We start from the raw sequence: 20,892 nt of genomic DNA on the forward strand, positions 1-20,892 counted from the left end.
ATTTTCTTAAGTCATTCTTAAAGTTTAATAAAAGAAACATATTTGAACAGTGTGTGTGTTCCCAACAGTTAGACATAATCAGTCAATAAGATGATATCTTAAGATGCACATACATTTAGAGGACATGAGACCATACAAAGCTCAGAAAGGTTGCTTTTCTTAACACAAGATACAAATAAGTGTAAAGCCTTCAAAAGAGGTGGTAGTCTAATTTCTAAATATGCTTGTCAATATCATCATCTTGATCTATGCTTAATATTAAAATTAGGAGAAAATATGTGGCTTACATTCTCAATACAAATAATTAAGTTAACTTCCTTAATATTTCTTCTTAGGAATATCATTAACTTTCACGTTATTATTCAATAAAACTGCCATCTTAAATATTGTACTTTTAGAATAATAATTAAAACCAACATAGGTAAAAAAATCAGTATGCTTGCTTCTAATATCTGTGTAAAATAATTTAATTTTTCATGTAACATTATTATAAATTATTATTGCAATTTAAAGTAATTTAAGAATGAAAACACAACTGCTTACTATGACAATACATCCACCAATAAATGAATGTAATGTTACTGTTTGCCATACCTTTATATGCTAATTGTAATCAATGAATCAGTGAATAAGAATCAGTCATTACTATCAGAAGAAATATAAAGTATTCAAAATCATCGGTATTACTTGCTTAAACTCTGTACTCAAATCTTGCTTAAATGAATGCCAATTATAAAGAAGTACAATAATTAAACATAATTAAATTCACATGATAAAATATAAGCTATAAAATAGAGGAATAGTTAATTTAATCTTCAAAATAAAACATGTGAAAATATAATTTTCCCATGAGGAAACCAATATTTACTATTTTAAACATCAGTAATGTGTGAATGAAAACCAGGTTGATTCCATAATCACTTACATTTAATCATGGAGGAAAACAAAGAACTTCAAATCATTTTTTGAAAGTCACACATATTTGTCTTTAATCCAAAGAGTACCTGGGTTGCTGTGGCAATACCTGTCAACTTTACTATGAGAGCAGTGAATAATTTAAAAGGCATTGCTGAATATAAATGGACATTTAATTTTTACACATTTCTTAAGACAAAAATGTTCAGTGCTTTGAGATGTAAAGTGCTCATATAAATTATGTAAATGAGAGGTGAACTGTGCAGACAACTGAAGAATTGGTCCTGAAGTTTATTCATTTGATGAAATGGGGATGTAAGTAAACTTATTGGACAGATAAGAAATGGGTAGATATCTAAGGACTAGTGTTCAGTACACATTTTTTTCTAACAAGAGGGAGGAAGATAATTGCTTTAAAAATGGACAAAAACTTAAATCTAAAGCAAGGGAATTAATACACTGAAATAACAACAAATGTCAAATGTCAGTTTTAGGAGCAGAAATAGAGGATATGAGGGTTTTATGCTCATGCATGTGTGAAGAATACTTCACTATTTTAATCAAGCATTTACATATTATAAAAGGTACTTTAAATTTTAAAGCATGTATTACTATTGGTCACTTTTGCTGTTAAATAAATATGGTACTGAGAGTGTAATTGCCTCATTAATAACCAAAATCCCCATGAACTTGCCTGAAATACAAATTATCAATACCTATGTATTCTCACATAACACTATAACCTATACATGGGTAGAAGAGGGGATATTTATTTGCAATCTTTCTGGTCTGCTTATGTGTTTTAAACATTGATGCAACTAATGTAAAAGCATCCCCCCATTTGTTTAGTAGCATTTATTTAATATTTTCATTCTGTGTCATCTAAATCCCAAAGCAAAACTAAATATCAAACCACAGAAGCTTTATTTACTTCTCTAATGCCAAATATCTTCTCTTGCAACAAAAGGCTATAACTATTTATAAAATGTGATTTTGAAATAAATGGAAATAGAAGAAAAAATGTACTTAGAATCCTTTATATTTCCTTACATGTTTATCTTGACAAGCAAAGATTACAAAGTTTGAATCCTTGTCAAAAGTCTTTTCATTTGCCAATGACCATTACAAGAAAAGAAGAAACTACAACAATCAGAACATGATGGAAGAGGAAGACATTAGTGTAGTTTGAATGAAGAAGTCGCAGAAAGAGAAATGGAATAGATGGAATGATCACACACACACAAAAAGGCTCTGTATGCTCCCATCAGTATCCACTCAGGGCTGACATCTCCTTTTGGGTTTGCTGCTGGGACATACATATCCTGCTCATTTCCCAGCTTCTATTTGCTGTGCCCCTACATGCCTTATTTAACTGAATTTTAATCTGTGCTTAAAGGGAGTTTTCAGAATTGCAGGAGGGAACTATGTCATGCAATACTCTCAGGGCTAATGGCAAAAGGCTCCTGTCCATCTTCTCTAGAGAAAAAGCCATTTAATGGTTCACCAGCAAATTCAGAATCAGGAAAAACAGCAGCAGTGGTGGTGGCAGGCAAGGGAGCAGTGCAGCCTTGAGTAATTACAAACAACTTCGCAATGTTTTGTTGTTGTGTTTGTTTTTTTACACGACATTTCTTCCCCTTCAGTTTCCAGTTCCTGACGCACACTCACAAACACACACACAAACACACTCACATGTCTACTTTCTCTGCCTGTGGCTCTCTAATGACTGCACTTCTAAGGCATCCTAGTGAGATGGAAGTAGAAAATAATGACTATAAGGTAAGAGGTGCCATCCTGAAGGTCAGAGAGCAGAGCCTTCAAGCTACCACCAAGGAGAAAAATGCTGTCTACTCACTTCAGCAGCTCAGGTGGACCCAGTTTGCTACCACAATGATTTGTCTCTAAGCAGCTTCTGCTGAAGTAAAGAAACACACCTAAAAGGATTTGTGACTGAGCTGGGTCAAGGGTCAGTGATCAAATTGCAGTTACAAACTTCCACACATTTCTAGGTCCTGAAATCAGAGCCCTGGAGCCTCAGTGTCTGGTCTGCTCTATTTTAGAACAAATAAGTAACCATGGAATAAAAGTACTGCATAGTGAGTTCCTTGTCACAGAATATTAAAAGGGCAATGTATCCATGTAAAAACCCTACCCCTTGGGCTTGGCTAAGAGCACATGTCTCTTCCATACACAGAAAGTAGATATTGCCATTCTACCTGCATACCTGACACACTTCCGTGCCATTTTCTGCATCCCTTTTGCCTTGTGATTTACAATAAAAATTTATAAGTCTGTCTCTTGGGTTTCTTCCTTGTAAGAGGTAATATAATCTATTTTTGAATAACCTTTCACCCTTCAAGAACTTAACTTGCAGGATATATTCTCTGTTCGTTAAATAGAAAAAAATCTTAATGTGGACACAAAGAGCTGAATATCAGACTTTATTTCTTTATGCATTCTTACTGCAATGATCCCAAGGTAAATGAATTATAGAAGGATATGTTAGGGACACAATGAAAGCTCATATATTAATACAAAGCAAATTTTATAGCACATTTTAAAAACGTCCAAAATTACTGACCTCCTTACAAGAAAATTTATTGTAAAGCTTGGAGGTTAAAGAATTGAATAAAATGGACATGTTTAATATTTTCGTGGAGACTGTAAATTTTTGACAAAGACTGAACCTACACTTTCTATTTTTCATCCCCAAATATTTAATTAAAATCTTCATTAAGAGCCATAAAAAGGTGAAGAGTGGATGAAAGAGACATTTGGGACGACTTCCTATAGAAATAACGCTTAAGCTGGAGACCAGGGAGGTAACAATCATTGCAAAGGCCTTAGAAAGAGCAGGTAGTGTGTAGGAATAAAGAATGGATTATTCAGAGGAAATACCATGAATCTTCAGACATGGGAAGCACACAGGAGGAGCTTGGGGAAGCCAGCAGACACACTATACAGTGAACATGTTTTTATTGTTATTTTGCTTTGTTTTGTTTTTCGAGATAGGGTTTCTCTATGTAACAGCCCTAGCTGTCCTGAAGATGTTTAAAAAATATAATTTATTGATTCTTTGGGAATTTCACATCATGCACCTCAATTCTGCTCATCTCCCAGTTCCCCTGTATCTACCCCTTATCCTTGTGACATCCCTCCCAAGAGAAAATTAAAATAGAATAAAACCAATCCAAGAAACAAACAAAACAAAACAACAAAAACCTCTTCACTCCTCTGTCTCTCCTGCCTCTCCAACACTTCTATAATCAGCTGAGTGGCATTGGGAGCTGCAGACAGTCACACAGTATACATTTTGTCCAATCAGCCTAACTTGCAAACGTTCATTGGATTGAGCCAGCACTCTGGTCAATGCCTCTGGTTTCTGTTAGAGTATCATCACTGGGCCCTCACTGAAATACCTCCGGGATATCCCACTGCCACCCGAGTCATGGATATCCTGCAGGTATCTTTCCACAGGAACAGTCTTTTACCTGCTCCAGCAGGGCATAGATTGGGTAGATGTTAGGGTGGGTCAGTACAAGGCCCTGGATGTAGTTCTGGGTGACAGCACTGGGGCTGCCTTGGACCCCTAGAGACAGTTCTTTTGAGTGGTGAGTGGTGAGGTCATCACTACCCTGGGGGTCGAAGGGAAGGAGCTTCCCCATGGGTGTCTGGGCTAGCTCTTTTGTTGCAGTAACCACTGAATGGCAGGGTCAGTGAAGGACTGGCCATCTTACCATAGCCTCTGATTTCATCACTGCATGTTTTATGTGGCCCACTATGGTAAAACAGGCCACAGGCATCAACACAGAACTCTGAGGTAGCAGGAATAGTGACTCAGACATGGCCCTTTGCAGAAGTTCACACTCCACTCAGATCAGCATGACTTTGGAGACTGCACACACCTTGGAAACCAACAAGGCAACAGGTAGTGGCCCAAACCCACACTTCCCAGCGGCCTTTGGTGGCAACACAGGGCCTCTGACTTCAAAAAAGACTCTGTTTGCGATAGAACCACGGACAGACACCCTTGACAGCAGCCTGGGCTAGATGTCACCATGGCCCTGGTGGCAATGAAGCCACCCCATCAGTCTACACCTCATTCTCTTCACTTCTGTTCTGCGTCTTTCCACAGTGAATGAACCATTCCAACTTCTCTCCATTTTTCTTCATTACATAATTGTTCATCACGAAGGTGTCCACCCACCCAGCACAGCAAGGCACCAGGTGAGCCCTTGGATGACTTCCCTCATGCACAGGCATTGAGGACCTGGGCTAGCCTGTAGGTGGCTTCCACTCATGTGAGTGGAATAGCATCCCAGACTTTTTTAAACTTATGTTCTTCTAAATAATTAGAAGATTTTAAGGAGACAGAATAAATAGTGTTAAAATTCCCTTTAAATTATTTCTCTGCAAGACCCTGAGACAGACAATTCACAGCATTCTTGTAATAAAGAAAGACCAGGAGCTTTATGGTTTATGATAGTAAAATAGATACATTTGTATCAAGATATAAAGGGAAAGTGATAAAATGTAAGTGATGACCACACTAAGAAAATTAACAGGTAGAGAAAGTTTAAGGTTTTAGGAACCTGAAACGACCCTGTCCTATAGCAATACTGACAAATATCTTGCATATCACCATAGAACCTTCATCTGGTGATGGATGGAGATAGAGACAGAGACCCATACTGGAGCACTGTACTGAGCTCCCATGGTCCCAATGAAGAGCAGAAGGAGGGAGAACATGAGCAAGGAAGTCAGGACCACGAGGGGTGCACCCACCCACTGAGACAGTGGGGCTGATCTATTGGGAGCTCACCAAGGCCAGTTGGACTATGACTGAAAAAACATGGGATAAAACAGAACTCTCTGAACATGGCGAACAATGAGGGCCGATGAGAAGCCAAGGACAATGGCACTGGGTTTTGATTCTACTTCATGTTCATTCTACTCCATTCTAGCCAGGTTGGATGTTCACCTTCCTAGACATGGACGGAGGGGGGAGGACCCTGGACTTTCCACAGGGCAGGGAACCCTGACTGGAGAGGGAGGGGGAGAGGTGTGGGGGGAGGGGGAGAAGGGTGGGAGGAGGGGGAGGGGAATGGGATGAGGGGGAAACTTTTTTTTTCCTTTTCTCAATAAAAAACAAAAAAAAAAGAAAAATGAAAAAAAAAAGGGAAACAATGGCAGCAGTGGCTAATTAAGCCCATTAACAGAGGAGGAACTGATTTAAACACGCTAACTTTATTTATGGTAAGGATCACCAAAATGTCTCATTGCAGAAAGGCATTCACCTCACAGTTCTGATGACCTGGGATTGACTATGTAAACCCACATGGTGAAAGGATAGCAAACTAACTCTTGCATTTTTTTGATGTCATAGATAGAATATTGAAGAATTTGAAGTATAAAAATTACACAACTCATGATTTCAATATTTAAAAAATGTATTAAACAATTCTTGCCAAAACAATGTAATTTTTAATTACATTATAGATTTAATTATCTGATATCTGTCTTGTCAACCTCAGAGACAGATAGATAGATAGATAGATAAATAGATAGATGATAGATAGATAGATAGATAGATAGATAGATAGATAGATAGATAGAAGAGAGGGGGGTGAGAGCTCCAATTTGGAGAGTCTGCAGCATTTCTGTATTAAGTCTACCTTCACCCTTTTATTACCACACTGGTATGTGGTAAATTTGGGGAAGTTGACCATTATCTCTTGCACCATGAGTTATAATTTCATCCTCTAAATGATGTACTGAATTTTTAAAATCATTCCTACAAGAGTAAGATCGGAATGATTCCACCATCACAGTCATGTTGAAGTTGACTTCCAACTATAAGAGCACTCAGAGATTGAATCCTAAGAATTCATTAGGACCTGGGAGCTGTACTGACAGTAATTACAGCTGTAATATTCAGGAAAGAAGAGTGTGGTCCTCCTGTCTCTTCCAACTCCAAGTTCAGTGGTGGATTGATGCATCCTGTGCCAGGTGTTGACCCTTTGATTTCAAATGGGCAGCATCCAGACCTGTGAGGCAATAGATTTCTTCTCATAGAATTATGCCAGAGCAGAAATGACAACAAAATTGAGATTACAAATGCAAACAAGGTAACATCATCAAGAACATTTGCAAGCATCATGTTCTGCTCCTATACACTTCACTTCTTCATCCCCCAATAGAACTCCTACATTGGGAGAGGCAATAGAAACCTGTTACTCATACATTTGAATTGGGTGACAATGCCTACTAAATCTTAGGCTTCAGGGCTTCAGAATCAATATTCTTCCTAAGGATGAGTTATTGGTTTATGTATTCAGTAATAATGAGGGAAGGACAAGATAATGACAATGTTGCTTTCTATGCGATGTTGAAAGAAAATTTCTTTAAAATGACATAAAATTGCAGTAGAGTGTAGAACAGGTGGTAGAACATTAAAAATAAAACACATAAAAAACACGTATGAAGAAAGGAGGTATGAAGTAAACATATAGTGGATAGTGTTGTATAAGTTAGGCATGAGTTCAAGTTGTGATGTGATAATGCACATACCTACTCTACACGTATCTCAAGAGCAAGAGTGGTCAAAATCAGTGTAAAGTTTTTAACTGAAGTGTCATTTCCAATTTAAAAACAGTCATTGCATACTTTAGATAACCAGGCAATTTTTGCTATCTGAACAAAAGCACCACACTTTCAAATAATATATTCAAGACATGATGATTTTGAAGATTTCTACTGAAGTTATCAATGACTATACTTGTTCATTATACACTTTTGCTGTTATAAAAGCTGCTTACTTTGATATGCAAAATCTTTGGCAATTTTTACTCTTTCTCCTACACAAAGACAAGGGTAATTAACTACTGAGTTGCAAGGATGATTTGCATTTTTTAAAAAAAACCTGCCCACTTAACTGCTAAATTTACATTGCTTTCAACATAATGATTTTCACAATATGATACAGATTCCTGAGAGTTATTTAAAAATGAAAAGAAGTTGAAATTTAACGTGCAATTTGAGCATGAGTTTCATCTTTTTATGAGCAATAATCTTACATACTTTATGGTCAAAAATACAGATGCCCAGAACAATAAGTCATGTATTTTAAAACAATATTAAATTATCTAACATATATCATCTACCCCTTTAATATTTAGAAAATGTGATTATATTTTGACTTTGAAAATTCTAAATAATATTCAATTAAGTTATAAAATTGCCAACTGAAAAGATAACATCTACTTTAATCTTCATTAATCTTTGTGTTTCCATATGATTGTGGCTTACTGTGTAAAGTTCTCAGTATATGTCTCTGGCAGGGCTACATGGATTCCCTCTGATTCCACCTTCTTCCTCCAAGTATTAAGTGTAGTTTCCTCCACCTAGCCATAGTTCTGCCTTGCTATTGGTCCAAAGCAATTTCTTTATACATTAATGGTAATCATAGCATGTAGAGGGAAATCTCATATTAGTTGGACATTAATGTACTTTGTATTTTGCGAAAAATACAATGCTCAAAAAGCAATGCTAAGAAGATAGACATGTTAACTAATCTGACCCAACGGTGGTTGCATCCTGTATTCACATTTGAAACATTATTCTATCCCATACTGCAATCTTTACAATTATAACATATTAATGAAAAAATAAAAGGTCCAAAGATATAAACTTTTACAAATATTTACTGAATTTATACATAACACCTATGTGTGCCAATTTACTGAAATATAAACCATTATTTTCACAATTAAAAAATTTAAGTCAACCAAAAGTTAATTGAATGTAATACCAGTGATAAAGTAAATAACTTTAACTTTATTCAAAATGATTGTTTTCTACATAAAAGGAAATTATGATCTATTTTGTAATTCTTAGAGGAAAGCGAGTAGACCCTGTCAGGTTGGAGTGCTGAAATATTTTTTTTATTTTTTTTAATTAATTTATTTATTTAAGGATTTCTGCCTCCTCCACGCCATCGCCTCCCATTTCCCTCCCCCTCCCCCGATCAAGTCCCCCTCCCTCATCTGCTCGAAGAGCAATCAGGGTTCCCTGACCTGTGGGAAGCCCAAGGACCGCCCACCTCTATCAAGGTCTAGTAAGGTGAGCATCCAAACTGCCTAGGAAAGCAGTGTGGTGGTTTCTCAGGAAATTCGGAATCAACCTACCCCTGTACCCAGCAATACCACTCTTGGGAATATACCCAAGAGAGGCCCTATCATACAACAAAAGTATATGCTCAACTATGTTCATAGCAGCATTGTTTGTAATAGCCAGAACCTGGAAACAACCTAGATGCCCTTCAATGGAAGAATGGATGAAGAAAGTATGGAATATATACATATTAGAGTATTACTCAGCAGTAAAAAACATGGACTTCTTGAATTTTGCTTACAAATGGATGGAAATAGAAAACATTATCCTGAGTGAGGTAAGCCAGACCCAAAAAGAGGAACATGGGATGTACTCACTCATATTTGGTTTCTAGCCATAAATAAAAGACGTTGAGCTTATAATTCACATTCCTAGAGAAGCTAAATAAGAAGGTGAATCCAATGCTGAAATATTTTTAACTCCAGATATGCATAGAAATGTGGGATGAGGACATTGATAAGGATTGCAAAGTGGCCTTTAGTATTTCTGAAATGATCATATGTTTTACACATCAATTTAGCCTAAACAATCATTTTGGGAGAAATAAGTATGGTTCAGTCATTCTATTTAATATGACAATAAACCATATGAGAGCATTACACTTTGATTGCATATAATAATTATGAAAATGCTTGTGTATGCAAATACTGCATTGTTGAGCACTTCACAATTGCAAAACATATAGTAGGACTATGTAAAAATAACTTTAATTATATTCCAAGATTTATGTGTTCTTAGACTATCCCTTTGTAATACATTTTGAGGAACATTTTAAATAAATTTATTTCATAAATCCTATTTGGAAGGAACTTTATAGCCTTATTTTACCATGAGGTTATCTATCACAGTAAATGTGCCTTCATTTAAAATTGCATAGTATTTCATAGATATAGAAAGTGTTCCATTAGACATACTATATAATTTTCAGTAGATAAACATGGAGAAATATTTGAGTAGGGACAATAAAGTCTAAGTTCTTTTCCATGATTTGTGCCCTCAGAACACATTTAAATGGAGGGGATTTCTCTATGTTTGTAAAGATTAATTTCTCAGCATAAAGGCTTGAGGGCAACATTCCTTGGACAAATCTACTTCTTTTTTAAAACTGAGAGATTCATCCCCAGGTATATTTTAGCTCAGCATGTATGTATATTTCAATGAATAGCTGAAACCATCAGTAACACAGAGAAGGACCCTGGGGAAAGCTTTAAACGTATCCTCTTTATGAATAACAATAGCAAACCAAGTACAATACTCCTATTCTTCAGTCAAAAAGTGACTTGTACATAGCTTATTAGGAGCAAATTATTGCTTTCAGTGCCAATTCATCACCAAGCTGCTTTCAGTTTGGCTTTTCCAAGCTCATAAAATCTCACATGTTTAGGCCTCAGGCAAATGATGTCAATAATAAGAGGAAACACACTTTTAAAGTTTAACTATTTAAAAATACCTCTGTTATTACTAAAGTTAATTAAGTTTACTGTTTATTAAGGAAATGTTTCTCAAGAAAAAATGAAATTTAATGTTGTCTATGATACTACTGGGGTAATTTTAGAAACCACTGGGAAGACAACAAAATATATCAACCTCTTTCTATGTCAGCATTTCTCTTATGTTTATATGTTGTAAGTGTAAGAGGTAATATATATATATCAAGAGAGAAGTGTCATAATTGAGCAAACCAAATTGCTCAGTGAGTAAATGCACTTTTCATGCTCATCTGGAAAGTCTAATTCAATGGTTAAGGTTACATGAAAGTGAATGGAGAAAACTGACTCTTCAAAGTTGTCCTTCAAACCCAGTACATGGGCAACACATCACAACACACACACATCACAACACACACACACACACACACACAGACATCACAAACACACTGTAATAATAATCCAAAATTTAGCTATATATTATATAGAAATCAGACTAAGAAAATTTTCTGTTATTTTATGTGGCAAAATCATATGTTAATTTATGTAGAATATTGTGCATTTTATAGGAAAAAATTAAGGAAAATATCTATATTGTTTTCTGTTCCTGTGATAAAACCCTCTCATCAAAAGTGGCCTGGGGAGAAAAGGATTGTTTTTACCTCATATTTCAATGTCCATTATTGAGGAAGTTAAGGCATATACTCAAATTAGGAAACTGAATCAGAGGTTCAGTTAGAGACCACAGAAGTACCCTACTTACTGGCTTGCTCCCCTGGCTTACTAGTTACCACTCCAGTGTAGACCAGGCTCACAAGCAGTACCAGAAGAACAATACCAGCAGTAGACTGGACAATCTACATTAATTAAATATTAAGACAGTGCCACACAACATGGCTGAAAGCTAACGTAACAGGAAATTTTTCATTTGAGAGTTCTTATTCCCTGATAAGTCTAGGTTTGGGCCAAGTTAACAGCTGAAACTAAGTATTGCAGTGAGTTAGTTAGAGATTTATGCGTGATGATGTGAGACTACAAATATTTCATAAATATGAAATTAGAATAAAATTACTTTATTACACCCACACATATATAGAGAGATTTTTTTTTTTTGAGTGAATGAGTGGTAGAAGAAAATGAGGCTACTTTTCATTTTGGGAACTTTTCCAACCCTAGATCCTTTCTTTAAATCTTTACTGAGTAGCAAATGCTGTTCTAGTGAGCTATGAACTTAAAGACTTGTGTCCGTTCAGGGTTTTCCATGGCACTCTCAGAATTTCTCAAGTCAGTGTTGATAATTTTTTCTTCATATAGCGTTTTATCAGCCAAGATGACATATGTTTGATTTCTTATTTACATAGGAAAACAGAAATAAAAAGACTAAGCCGACTGAAATCTCTCTCTCCCTCCGTCCTTCCATCCCTCCCTCCCCCACTCTCTCTCTCTCTCTCTCTTTCTGTCTCTCTCTCTCTCTCACACACATATTGGGATATTTTTCCCTTATCATGAAAAGAAATACAATCAAGTGTGTTTTGTGTTAATGGTCTATTTGGAACTCTCCTAGCTGCCTCTGGATATGTTCTCTCTTTTTCTAACAATAAAAGCCTACCCCTAATGGAGTGTCCATTTAAAAAATTTTTTATGTCATCCTTGACATACGTCCAGTGATGAAATCCTGTGAGGGGCACAAACTGATCTTTTTTCAAGGAGCTCAGCTTTCCTAACCAAACCAAGCTTCTGATTTTACTCTCCTAAGAGTATATATGGGTCATTTGTTTCTGCTGGCTTCTGTGAGCCACCATATTCAACTCCAAATTTTAAAGTTAGCCTCTTTCAGAGATCCAAGGTAGAACACTGGGCTGAGCTCCAAAATCCAGTCAAAGAGTAGGAGGAGTGAGAATATGAGCAAAGAGGTCAAAACCATGATGGGGACACACACTGAACCAGCTGACCTGAGTTAATGAGAGCTCATCAACTATGGTCAGGCAGGGAAGGAATCAGCATAGGACTAAACTAGGCCCTCTGCATGTGGGTGACAGTTGTATGGCTGGAACAGACTGTGGGGCCACTGGCAATTAGACCAGGATTTATTCCTCTTGCTTGTATTGGCTTGTTGGATCCTATTCTCTTTGGAGGGATACCTTGATCAGCCTAGATATAGTAGGGAGGGCCTTGGTCCTTCTGCAAGGCAATGTACCTTAACCTCATTGAGGAGTAGATGGAGATGGAGGGGAAAAAGATAGAGGAAACAGAAGGAAAGGAGGGAGTGGGAACTAGGATTGGTATGTAAAATATAAAAAGATAATTTAAAAAATAAAATAAAAAATCTAAAAAAATAATGTTGACCTATTCAACTCTTTCTCCTCTACCTGTTCTAACCACTTATCTCTCCTCCCATACTCAAACATCCTCTTGGTCTCTCTGCATCCTGCATCCTTCTATGCCCTTCTGGGCACCCATCATGTGGAAACGTTCTGTCTCTTAGCTCACCAGAATCTACTGTACACTGCTCCATTATTACTCAGCATCTCTCTTGAGGCCTCTCTCTCTATATTGGAATCCTCCCTCTAGTGAGATGACTGCGACCTTTTCCCTGTCTTCCTCTGACCTCGTCTCCACTCTGCTTCTGGAGGATGTCTTCTTTCCTGCTTGTTCTGTCTCTCATCTCGCTCCTAGAGCTTGCTCAGTCTCTAACCACAGCTCTTCTTGTTCTGAATTAGATATGTGGCCTCCTCACTTGTCATCTTGAGTCTTTTTCCTCCGCAAACTCAGAGGTTTCATTAAAGTCTCAGGGTCTTACTGCAAACTGTTTGACCTCAGTACAAACTAGATAATCATTCTCAATCCCCAAAAATGGCATACTAGACTTCCAGATTCTCACAATGAAACAAATTCTGCTACCTCAAAACAAATGATCCCCAAATTATCTTTTCTCTTAGCATTCTCTGCTCTGCTTCCACTCTCAAATATGTATCTCTAAGGTTTCTCTATTATTCATTCTAAATTTTCTAAGATTTCATTTACTCTCTGGTCTCAAAAATATCTCTTAAGATCATTGTTTAAATTTTCTGTATTTCAGGATTTCTAAGTTTATTGGGTGTAGTTTTAAAAATGACAAATTTGTAATATAAAGTTAATTATATAGTTGTAAGAAAAAATCTATACATAGATAGTCTTGATTAGCTACAGCAGGTTTGTTTGTATGTAACTTTGATTCAATTCTTATTTTTAAAAAGTAAATCTGATACAGTATATTATATTTGTGGCTTGGATTCAATTCATCTTTATAGAAAAATAGGACTCAGTAACAACATATGTTTGATGATTAAGATTTCTAAATTCCTAATATCTGTTTAGGCTACCAAAAACTTGCTTTAAGATACATGTATAACTTCTTTTTCTTTTCTAACTTTTTAAAGTTTTAGCTATTTGGATAAAGCAAATCATACAAAAAACTGATATATTCTGAAATAGGACTCAATATGCCTAATGATTAAGATTTATGAATTATTAAGTGCCATTTAGGTTACCAAAAATTGACTTACAGATGTTTATCTAGCCTCTTCTTCTTTGATAATTTTGTTAAGCTTTAGTTATTTGGATAAACAAGTCATAAAATACTGCGATAGTCTATAAAGTTACCTTATAAAAGGGTCAGGAAAATAAAGTTCCCCATCTATCTATGGACTGGAGTTAAGGTTTAGTGTTTTATTTTGATGCAAAAAGCTCTTCAATTGAATCTTCAATTCAAATATTGAAGGCTCAAACTTACCAAGTATAAAACTGTAAAATCCTAATCTTATAAAAGCTTTTAACTTGCTATAAACTGTTAAAGACAATTAAGACATGCAAATTAATGGTCAGTGAACTTACCAATGATCAAATTATTTAATGGGCTCAGAAATTTGCTTGTAGTCATAGGAAGAAAAAACACACTTCATTTACAAGTCAAGCTTTAACTTTCTGTAAATGTTGTCATAGTTTTAAGCTTAGAGCAAGTTACTGAAAATGAGTAAAATTTGTTTTAAATTGGGTATACCAAATAGATTCAATGATAGACCTCACAGCCTCAAAGAGATTGGCTGGATATAACAATTAAGATAGTTCATGAAAAAGGCCTTTCCCCACAGGTAAAACTACCAACTTCTGGTAGAAGCAGCTGACTTTCTCCAAAGAAGATGGGCAGCAATGGACTCCACGTGTTTCACTCACCACCTGAACCCTCCTCAACGTGACGCTGTTACGTTGTCTGCTTTACTCTGACTCAAAAAGTACCAATTTACTCCTCAAAAAAAAAAAAAAAAAAAAAAAAAAAAAACTTTCGGATCTCCTGGTTCTAAAGACGGAAGCTAATGCTGTCTTGTGTATAGCCAGAAGACTTAGTGAAGCCCTGTGTGGTGGCCCTAAAAGACTTTGAGATCATCAAGGAGAAGCTCTGTCCAGGTTTTAAAGTATCAGAAAAATCCACTAGCTCTCCAGGGAGCACATAAGTCTGTCCACTTACACTATTGCTACAGCCACTTTGTTTATATTTTCCTCTCAGAATTATCCTTCTCAGATCTCCATGATGGCACCAACAGTGGGTCCTAGTGTAGTCGAAGTGTCTCTTGTTCATCCTGGTCACCAAAACTGAAATAACCACACAGAAACTGTATTAATTAAATTACTGTTTGGCCCATTAGCTCTAGTTTCTTATTGGATAACTCTTATATTAATTTAGCACATTTATGTTAATCTGTATACTGTGGCTTATTGGGTAAAATTCCCATCTGTCCCAGTGGCTCTATGGCTTCTCCCTCACTCTGCCTTCCTCCTCCCATGCTATAGACTAAGTCAGTTTCTTTATTCATTAACCAATAAAAGCAACATACAGACAGAAGGACCTCCTACACTATTCTAGTTTTATCAAACAATCTAGCTGCAACAAACCTATCTTAGTCAGCACCTACCACAAGGCTTCAGCAGCCTGGTCAGTCCATTACTAACTACAAACTGTGCTTTCCCCTTTAAAACATTCTGCCTTAATAGTAACTTTAGGTGAAACACATAAACAGGATGATTCCTGATAATACAAATTTCAAGAAAACTTAAAAGAAAAGTTTAAATTATCTAAGTCACTTAAACAAACAGACTTTGAGTGTGAAACTTTGTAACCTTCCCACCTGGATGCATCCAAAGGTAAAAATCAGGCCTTGCTTTCCCGAAGGTACACTAGGTCTCTTGTTGATTCAGGCAAATTCCCAGATGGGGTTCCATGCTGACAGGCTTTATGCTAAGAGATATATACTAGCAAAAGAGGTTTCAATAAAAGAGAAAATTAACTGTCATGGCATTGTTACTGTCTAAAAGTTGCCGTTACTTAGCATAGAATCTAGTAGAGTCATTGTATCTAGCATAAACATTAGAATATAATAGTTCTTTTTTTTACCATATCTAGGGTAACAGTAGAATATATTAATTGTTTGTTAGAGAATATGAGAGCTTGAAGAATTATTGTAGAGAACAGTTGTTGGGAGGCTCTGCTCATCAGAGGTTGCAGTCTACCATAGCTTGGGAGATTTCTCTAAGCTCAGCAACATGGAAGACTCCCTCACCACAGCTAAAGCTTTCTTCTCTCTGCAGAGCCTTATCTGGAGGATGTCTCTAAGCCTAGGATCCCTGACTTATCTCAAGAGTGATTCTTGAAACGGGTGCCTGCAAACATTCTTCCCCTGATGACCCTCATCGTAACTAGGCAAGTGTTCTAGCCAATTTGATAAGGCTGTGCTTCCATTAATCCAGCTATATGATAGGAGTGTACCACTTGATGCAAATTAAAGTTTGTCCCCAGGCTCCCTGATTTTATATATTTGATATACTCTGAAATAAAGTTGAGCTTATTTACTGACATTTCTCCTGGAAAGTTGTCTCCATCCTGTAGACATTCAATACAGGGATCTTATCATCACTTCTGCCCCTTTTTGTCCTCGTGGACTGATGGCAAACTGATTGCAAAGACAAAGAGGTACCCCCACAAGCAGTGATTGTTTTCTATGATTTACAGAGTTGTTTGTCTGACGTTTTCCATCTGTCGAATGCCTTTGGTTACAAGACTGATTATCCAGGCACAATTGAAGGTCTTGAATTATTGGATACTGCAAAAAGTACATGATAAGGATTAAAGTAGTAGTGGTGTGATGGTTTCCTTCAGTAAACAAATAGAATAGGTCAAAGAGGCTTTGATATGAGGAAGTTGTCCCAAAGTTGTCTTGTGTGCACTCAAGAAATATGCTTCTATGGATACATAGAATTAACATAGTAAAAACTGCAATCTTACCAAAAGCAATCTACTGATTCAATGCAATGCCCATCAAAATCCCAGCAAAAATCTTTACAGACCATGAAAGAAACGTACTCAACTTCATATGAAAAAGCAAAAAACCCAGGATAGCCCAAACAATTTTGTAAAATAAAAGAATTTCTGGAGGCATCACAATCCCTGACCTCAAATTGAGATACAGTACTGAAAACAGCCTGGGATTGGCATAAAAACAGACAGGAGGACCAAATGGAACTGAATCCACACACCTTCAAACACCTGATTTTTGACAAAGGGAAAAATATATTAAGTGGAAAAAAGAAAGCATATTTAACAAATGGTGCTGGCATAACTGGATATCAACATGTAGAAGAATGAAAGTAGATCCATATCTATCACTATGAACAAAACCCAAGTCCAAATGGATAAAGACCTCACCATAAAGCAAGCCACACTGAACCTCATAGAAAAAGAAGTGGGAAGTACACTTGAATGCAATGGCACAGGAAACCACTTCTGAAATATAACCCCAAAAACACAGACACTGAGAGAATGAAACTAAAAAGTTTCTGTAAAGCAAAGGACAAGGGCAACAAGACAAAACAACAGGCTACAGAAAGGGAAAAGATCACTAACCCCACATCAGAGAGAGGTCTGATCTCCAAAATAGACAAAGAACTCGAGAAATTGGTCATCAAAAGAACAAATAATCCAATAAGAAGATGGAGTACAGACCTAAACAGAGAATTCTCAACAGAGGAATCTAAAATGGCTGAAAGACACTTAAGGAAATGTTCAATATCCTTAGTCATGAGAGAAAAGCAAATCAAAACAACTCTGGGATTCCATCTTACACCTATATGAATGGCCAAGATCAAAAACACTGATGACAACTTATGCTGGAGAGGTTGTGGGGTAAAGGGAACACTCCTCCATTGCTGGTGGGAATGCAAGCTGGTACAGCCCCTTTGGATGTTTAGTGTGGTGATTTCTGAGAAAGTTAGGAAAAACAACCTTCCCCAAGAACCAGTAATACCACTTTTGGGTATATATCCAAAGGATGCTCAATTGGGCCACATGGATATGTGCTCAACTATGTTCATAGCAGCATTGTTTGTCATACCCAGAACCTAGAAACAACCTAAATGCCCCTTGACAGAGGAATAGAGAAGTAAAATGTGGTACATTTACACAAGGGAGCACTACACAGCAGAAAAAAAAATGACATCTTGAAGTTTACAGACAAATGGATGCAGCTAGAAAACATCATTTTGGGTGAGGTAACCCAGACACAGAGAGACAATTATCACATACACTCACTCATAAGTGGTTTTTAAACATAAAACAAAGAAAACCAGGCCACAAATCACAATCCCAGAGAACCTAGACAACAATGAGAACACTAAGAGAGACATACATGGAAAGTAGAAAACCACAAGATCTCCTAAGTAAATTAGGAGGATGGGGACCTTGGGAGAGGTTTGAAGGGGAGGGGAGAGTTTGGTAGAGGAACAGATAAAAATGTAGAACTCAATAAAAATCCATTTAAAAAAGGAAAAAAAAAGAAATGTGCTTCTAAATGGAAGCTTGAGGTTCAGTTCACAGAAGCTGCTCCTCCCTGCTGCCATTGAGCCTAGATTTATATTCTGAGATGAGGCTCCTTCTTTTAACAGCCCACATGAAACAGAACACCAGGCAGTAATTATTTCATTACTTAAAGGAACTTTTTTTTTCAGTGACTATTCTGAGTAATCAATTGCCTATGCATCCCAATAAATGATTCAATGTTTCCAGATATATATATAAAAAAAAAAAACAAAAACATGTAAGTTAATCTCTGAAAAAATGCATGTGGATGCATGCTTTGAAGTTCTGAGGAAGTGTGAAAAACAATGAGACAAAAATAATACATGTGATTTAAAATTTTAAAGTTCAAGGATTATCCCTAGTCAATGGAGTTCTGAAAGTTATTATATTAATCTTAGTCTTGCTAACAGTTATTAGTTATAAATGCTGCCCAATAAATCTTTCTAAAAAAATCAGTAATTTGCCCTAATTATATGTTCAATGGCTTTAATTTTCTTGGATCATTTTCTAAATATGAACTGAAAAGTACTTCTAGTTGTGCTAAAAACGTCTGTATCCAATCTCTATATATCTAGCTCCTTGGTCAGAGGAAAGGGTGTTTATGTTTTATCACAAAGATTTTTCTTGCCTACAAAAAAATCGGTCTTAAGAAATGATAAATGTTTATTCTTCTACTATGCTAATAACTTTTCAGGATTTCTTTTTATGGTTCAAAGGAATGAGGCTTCTCCATCTATCTAGAGAAACTTCCTAAATGCTTTTTCTATAATGAAGATTTCCATGCAGAGTATAGATAGTGATTATGCTAATACTGTCTGTTCCTGGACTATATCTATCACCATTATTTCCACTCAGCTGAGAGAATCCATCCAGGAATTAACTGTGGCCTTTACATTGCTAGTCTCAGGTGGTCCTGCACAACCTGTGAATGTAAAAGGCTGCTTGTTCATTTCCCGGCTACCCAGACTCCTGAAATAACCACACAGAAACTCTATTAATTAAATCACTGCTTTGCCTATTAGTTCTAACTTCTTATCAGCTAAATCTTACATCTTACTTTAACCCATTTCTATTAATTGCCATGTAGCAGTGGCTTACCAGGTAAAGTTATGATGTCTGCCTCCAGTGGTCACAGACTTCTCTGGCTTCTCTCTGCCTCCTTTCTTTCAGCATTCAGTTTAGCTTTCCCCACCTAGCTCTACTCTACCCTATCAGGCCAAGCCGGTTTCTCTATTAACCAATGATATTCACAGCATGCAGAGGGGAATCCCACATGAAACTTGCAAGTCCTGAACTTGCTGGAAGCCAGTATAAGCTAGTACCTATTGTAAACCAGGCTATCAATGTGATTATCTCTGTCTCATCAGGCTCAATCAGCGAACCAGATGATTCTGATGAAATTGCCCAAGCTGTTTGTCATTGCCTGATTCCCCTACCTTGCCTTCCTGACTTGTTGGAGTATGCTCAAAAGAGGAACACATGGTGAACAATGCTTTGGGGAGCTGATAGAGAAGCTCCAGTCAATAAAGCTAAAAGCATTTTACCTCAAGTACATTTTGCTCACAGGATTTATCTTGGATGTGAGTTCATGCCTCCTGTGACAAATATTTAGATCCAATTTCTTTTTTGTTTTTTTTTTTTTTCCTTTTTTCGAGACAGGGTTTCTCTGTGTTTCTAAGGAATATTTATTCTTATTGCATGTCAGAACATAGCTATAGGACCCAATCTGGTCAGTGTACTCTGAGTCTGGATATAGCCTTTGCTTTTCTGATCATGTTTATGTAAACTAAGCAACCTTCCTTGGATCACTGCCTTTTTTTTTTTGTTACATTTGGGTATAAAAAGCTAGACTCTCAAAGGATTTCTGGTGGTTATAAAAAAGCCAGGATTCCTCCATAACTCATGATTGTGTCGTCTGTCCACAAAAAGGAATCATTTTTCTTGACTCTTTAAGAAAAAACATGGCTATGCATTATCATGTATCTGTGGTTATGTATGAAAGCCCATGCTGGCTCCAGGCTCCCTCAGTCCCTACTCACAAGTATTTCTTATACGTTTCAAAGCCCCCATAGTACCATCCAGGTCTGTCCCACCCTCCCCAGGCCTCTCTCCTCCCAGACTATCATTTGTTCTCTCAATAACAGGAAAGATTTTCCCCTGTCTCACTACTACTCACAGCTGTCTTACTTCCCATGTCTCATTACTATTGCTATTCCCTTGTTCTGTCTTCACTATTCACTCTTTGATCTACCTCACAATGAGCCCTGATCATGTCCTGTTTTTATTCATATCTCTCTGCTCAGGACTCTTCCAAATGCTTCTAAATGTTTGATCTCTCTTATTCACAATAGATTTGTTCCCGTTATAATGAAGTAGTCATGTTGGCAGCTTCTTTACTGCACCCCTAGCACACATATACTTTTCTAATTGTGAGCATAGTAACTTTGGTAATGTTTACCCCCAATAGTGTTGACTGTTTCCATGTATGGATAT

The sequence above is a fragment of the Microtus oregoni genome, unplaced genomic scaffold, assembly GCF_018167655.1.
Source record: "Microtus oregoni isolate MIOR12 unplaced genomic scaffold, Mior012 000030F_ref0000283, whole genome shotgun sequence".
Taxonomy (NCBI): domain Eukaryota; kingdom Metazoa; phylum Chordata; class Mammalia; order Rodentia; family Cricetidae; genus Microtus; species Microtus oregoni.